General features: G+C 37.4%; 1 protein-coding gene across 1 annotated transcript in view; it reads right to left on the bottom strand.

Moving 5' to 3' along the window:
- LRRC56 (leucine rich repeat containing 56) overlaps positions 1 to 1138 on the bottom strand; it is a 38825-nt gene extending 37687 nt beyond the window's left edge. The window contains exon 1 of the mRNA XM_072421512.1: positions 1056 to 1138. The gene's annotated coding sequence lies outside the window, so the exon portion shown is untranslated. The remainder of the gene's footprint in view (positions 1 to 1055) is intronic.
- Positions 1139 to 6000: the final 4862 nt, after the last annotated feature.

The following is a 6000-nucleotide window of genomic DNA, read 5'->3' as shown; positions in this document are numbered from 1 at the left end:
TGCATCCCAGAACGATGAGCTCCAGGTGAAGGTGGTTTCTGATTTTTGTCAAATTCTGGATTTTGCACACATTTTGGTTTCTTTTTACATTCAGATGCTAATTATCCGTCAGATATGTGCACATTCCTTTTTCATGACAGGTCTGTTTTAAACCCAACTTTTTACTCAGGGCTGTGGCAGACAAATGGGGCACTAGGAGGGGTGTAGTGAAAAGCAGTATCAATGCAGAAGAGATGAGACATAGGGCCCAATTTATTAAAGCTCTCCAAGGCTGGAGAGGATACACTTTCATCGGTGAAGCTGGGTTATCCAGTAAACCTGGAATGGATTTCCATCCAGTAAATTCCTATTTGTTAGCAAATGTTTTCAATCCTACACCAGATCCATTCCAGGTTTGCTGGATCACCCAGCTTCACTGTGGAAAGCGTACCGTCTCCAGGCTTGGAGAGCTTTAATAAATCAGGCCAATTCAGAGAGCCGGGTGGCACATTGGCCAGGTTCACATCTCAGCCCCCAAGGCTACCACAGTTAGGTTGGAAAATTGGACTATGAATGACGTATAACTACAAAGAGGACATTGGATTGTGAGCTCCTCAGGCACAGTCTATGACATGACTATGAACTTTGTACTGCGCTGTGGACAATGTCAGTGCTATATAATCTGATCTTTTACCCTAAGGGCCATATCACACCTTTACCATGCAGCTCAGTAGCACAAACATTAAAATAACATACAATACACATGTAACTTGTTACCAAAGCAGCACGCTAACACAACATGGCTCCTACACGTATGTAATGCATTACACATATGTGTGCACTGAGCAAAGTGACAGGTTCACTTTAGGGCAGACATAGATAGAACTTTAAAGCAGGTAGAAGTTTGTAATAACATAATAAGCTATTACTGCTCAGAGAATTGTGTACACCGACCATGGTACCAATCATAACACTGCCCAGCATGGACACCTGGGGCCACCCCGCACATCTACAGCCGCTCCTATTGTACCTAATAAGTTCATTACGATCGGTACCTGCCCCGGGACGATTCCTACCTGAGGCTCTGTTGTCATCTCCCCGGCACAAACTTCATCAGCTCGATGTTACTCCGCCAGGCTTCGCTGCATTCCCAGGCCTGGTAACCAAGAACAACCGTGTCCTAGCAACCGGGGACAGCTCATTAGCATAAATAAATATTCATTCCTCGTGTCATGGGATAGCATAGCAGGGAATCAGATCCCTCATCCACCTGTGTGGGCAGGGAATACAGGACACTGGTATTTATAGGAAGATCTATGTTATCTATAGGTAAGGGAATATGTATAAATATTCATTGCTGAGCAGAATATTCAATCAGATCTACCTGTGTGGGCAGGGAATATATATACAGGGCAATGGTATTTATAGGATTATCTGATTTATGTTTTTAGGTAACATAAATATGTTTTTGTGACTGGCTAGCATAGCAGGGAATCAGATCCTCCATCTACCTGTGTGATCAGACAATATACATACAGGACAATTGTATTTATAGGGAGATCTGATTTATCTACAGGTAACATATATATAAAAAATCATCCTTCAGGTGATGGGAAAACAGAACACTGAACCTGACCCCTTATCTACCTATATGGGCATAGAAGATAATAAAGATACATGACATTGGTATTCATGTTAATTTGATTTATAGGTAAGGTAGCATAACTAAATATTCATTCATCATCTGATGGGTTAGCAGAGAAGAGAATCAGATCCTCCATCTACCTGTGTGAGCGGACAATATACATACAGGACACTGGTATTTATAGGGAGATCTGATTTATCTACAGGTAACATAAATATTCATTATTCATGTGATTGGCTAGCATAGCAGGGAATCAGATCCTTCATCTACCTGTGTGAGCGGACAATATACATACAGGACATTAGTATTTATAGGGAGATCTGATTTATCTACACGTAACATAAATATTCATTATTCATGTGATTGGCTAGCATAGCAGGGAATCAGATCCTTCATCTACCTGTGTGAGCGGACAATATACATACAGGACACTGGTAATTATGGGTAGATCTTATCTATTGCTATAGATATATGACACTGGTATTCGTGTAAATCTGATTTATCTGTAAATGGGGTAATATATATAAATATTCATTCCTAAACTGATGGAATAGCAGAGTAGAGAATTGGATCCCTCATCTACTTGTGTGGGCAGAGCAGACAATACAAACACAGGATAATGGTATTCATGTAAATCAGATTTATCTATAAGGTAACACATATAAATAGGTATTTGGTATTGGATGTGATAGCAGAGTTGGGGATCCAATCCATCATCTACCTGTGGGAGTATAGCAGGCAATATAGATACCTGGCAATGGTATTCATGTACATCCGATTTATCTAGAACTAAGGTATATATAGGTATGTATAAATATTCATTCCTGAGCTGATAGGATAGCAGAGTACAGAATCCAATCCCTCATCTATCTGTGTGGGCAGAGCGGATAATACAAACACATGGAAATGGTATTTATGTAGATCATAATGATCTAATAGTAAGGTAACTAGCATGTTCAATCTTTTTACCCCCAAGGAACCCTTGAAAAAATGTCAGGTCTCAGGGAACCTCTGCTAAAAAAATGTAGTGGGGATCAGTGGAGTCTCAAAAAGGAGATCATTGTAAAGAATGACCCCCCAGAGGACAACTTATCATATCAGTTATGGAGCTGACTCTGCCAAGTAACAAAAGCTCATGAACTACTGAGGCATCATTAATGGAGATCAATCAGTCAGTTTGAGGAACCTTTAGCAATCTCTGGAGGAACCCTGGTTGAGGATGTCTTCTCTAGGATATGTAAATGTTTACTCTCCATAAACTAGCCTCCTAATGACAATATACAGGGGTGGGAACATGACCCCTATATGGACCCCAATGTTTACTCTGGAAGCTGTCAATGGCACTAAATGCCCCACTGATCTTTAAACTAAACACAGAAGACAGAGTACTGAGTTAATGCAGGATGGAAACATCATTGAAAATAACACCATCTTATGTGAACTTGGGTGAAGGGTGGCTTTGAACATAACACAATGGGCCTGATTTATTAAAACTCTCCAAGACTGGTAAAGATAGATTGCCATGGGTGAACCTTTGTGATCCACTTAACCTGAAATGAATATGGTCTAGGATTGAAAACATATGTCAAATGATAGCAAATGATTTCATATAATCTATTCCAGATTTGCTGGATCACCCAGGTTCTCCCATGATAGTTTTTTTTCTCCAGCCTTGGAGAGCTTTAATGATTGAGACATGATGACTTCCACAGTCCATGGAGAGGCCATGCAAGATGAGGAAACAAGCTCACAGCTCTGAGTCCTTCAATAATTATATGTATTGTACAAGTGGTTGGCCAACAACAAGAGGAATTACCAAGATATTTAATATACTTTCCTAGCAGTCAGAAGGTTATACATGTATAACACTTTCTTTTGCAATAAATTGTAAATTGGCTTTTATCAGCATCTATTTATATCCTCAGATCTGTCATGTTCCTATAAACCCTGCCTATGCTATTGTGGGTGCGTGCAATGGATAATTAATATATATAACTGCTGTTCTCATCAACACCATGGTATCAGGGTCAGTGGTACTGCCAGATGTAACAAATTTCACACTTTGTGTCAAAGCCTCTAATGGTTTTATGAGAAGATTTAATAACCCATTACAGATTTATACAATGTGACCATTTATTACAATTTTACAAACTTGGAAAATCCACCAATTTCTAGGGGTCTATTTATAAATCGGTGAATCTGACATTCATTGAAACATTTACTAGTGGAGAATCAATTACTAAATGATTGAGAAATTTTCATTTTTTTATAAAAAAGAGTTTACATTTATTCTGAATAGGTACTGAAAAAGTCCCCATACTAAAGAATATTCTATATGCATAATTATGGAATAGGGATTGTGGTGCAAGGTTTTTACACAAATATTGTATTTAATCAGTTACTGCCATTGAAACACATAGACCTGGAAGATGCTCTACCAGGGAATGTTTAAGTGAATGTCAAATTATCTGCTTGTTAAATGACCCCCCAGTGTTTTTCTTGCCAGAATGTGTGAGATGTGTGAAGATACATGACCATTTTTCTCTTGTGATCTGCTCACCTGATTGGACATTCATACCTAGAATTACCATTCTCATCTGGTTTTAGATAAAATGAGATCCTGGGCAAATATAGACCGGGGTCATTGCAGCTCGGGCAAATTTAGACTGGGGGCATTGCAGAAGGTGGGTATAACTGGCTCTGTTCTAATCTCCCATTTCAGGCATATGGCACATTTTTCAAATGTCGAATAGTATTATTACCCTATTTGGTGTTAAAAAATCCGATCCTATTAGGTCTCCAATTTGAAAGTTTAGAATGTCATAAAGATTCGTAGTATTTGCTTCAAAACCTTTGACCCGTAACATTTTGTCACCTTGATTTCAGATGGCATCTAGAATCCACCTCTTACTCCAATATTGTTATATAGTAGTACCTTGTGAATGGCTTCCCTGAAACCAGCATGCAGGTCATGAAAAATAAAAGTCATAACTCCTACTCTGAATTCTTCTTACAGGTTAGGAAAAGTGTTGAAGCCATGAATGGACCAGTATGACAGCCAAGGGAACTAGAATGTACAGAAGCACCCAGCATAGCAGCCTCCATATTTCTTTAATACAGATTCCCTTTAATCACTGTATTAAAACAAATCCAGTACTTTATTTACATGGGATTGCCAGACAGGTAAATATATTATACATTTCTTCACTGTATGAGATGAAAAAATAGGAAAACCTACTGCAGTAAAAAAGTTAAAATCTGTTAAAATTGCCATTATTTATGTTCAGTTATTGTAATTAACACATTACAGAGACTTTCTGCAATCCTTACCTAAAAGTATGCATTATGTTTAAACATGATAGGTATAAATGCCATGTATTAGAGATAATTCTCAAAATGAATTTACAGTTTATTGTTTTAAAGTTGAGAAAGATGTATTTTTTAACCATTTTAATATAATAAAAATCACAGGAACTGAAATCTTGGAAATGCATGTGATTCTCACCTTAGTAATTCTACTCTACATTTGTACATTATATGTGATTTATCCTGTCCCCCACAACATCTTTTTATTACCCCTTGATTCTTTTCTCAATTTCTTTTAAAAGCCAACCTGTCCAGCATTATTTATATATTATTTATATATTTATATATTATTTGTTAAAATGATTAGGGCATACCATTTGCCATTATTATGTAAATAGTGTTACTGTAGGTACAAAGTGACAGTTTTTATCTGCTACAATTATTTTACTAAAATATTTCTGCTGGTACAAAACATTTTTTTTTACAAATATATTAAAGTGCTTTATGAAATGTTGTTTTTATTTTACTTTAGTTTTTATTTTTTATTTTAACTTTATTTTTATTTTAAATGTTGTTTTATATTACTTTATTTTAAAACAGAACTACAAAAAAAAAAGAAACAAAAACAAAACAAAAGTCAATCTATAAAGAAATAGCATAGTAAGGCAATGATCACACTGGCCATAAAGGGGTTAGCACTTGCTCCTGCCAGAGAACTGTTAAAGCGGACCTAAACTCAACATTTTATCTTTACATAAAAGGGTTGACTTTTTCGTAAAGTAAAAATGTATTTATTTAAAAAAAAAAAAGGTGCGGCACAGCCCTACATTACGCATCCCAGGAGGCTCTGACTGCTCCCTCTGCTCATGCTCGATCTCGCGCATGTGCAGAAGGAGCCTTTTCCTTAATGGGAGAAAAAAAATGCCATTCTCATGCATGCGCAGTGCAATATCAGGTGACGTGTGAAAAACCCAGAAAAAGACTGAAGCAAATGGCAGCGCCCGGCGGAAGGAGAAAACTGGGACGAGGCAGGACCCGATCAAAGAAACCTCCTAATGGATCGACAGATC

This window comes from Pyxicephalus adspersus, chromosome 9 (genome assembly GCF_032062135.1).
Source record: "Pyxicephalus adspersus chromosome 9, UCB_Pads_2.0, whole genome shotgun sequence".
NCBI classification, from domain to species: Eukaryota; Metazoa; Chordata; class Amphibia; order Anura; family Pyxicephalidae; genus Pyxicephalus; species Pyxicephalus adspersus.
The sequence above is the reverse complement of the archived record's forward strand: the minus strand, read 5'-3'. Positions and strand labels throughout refer to the sequence as shown.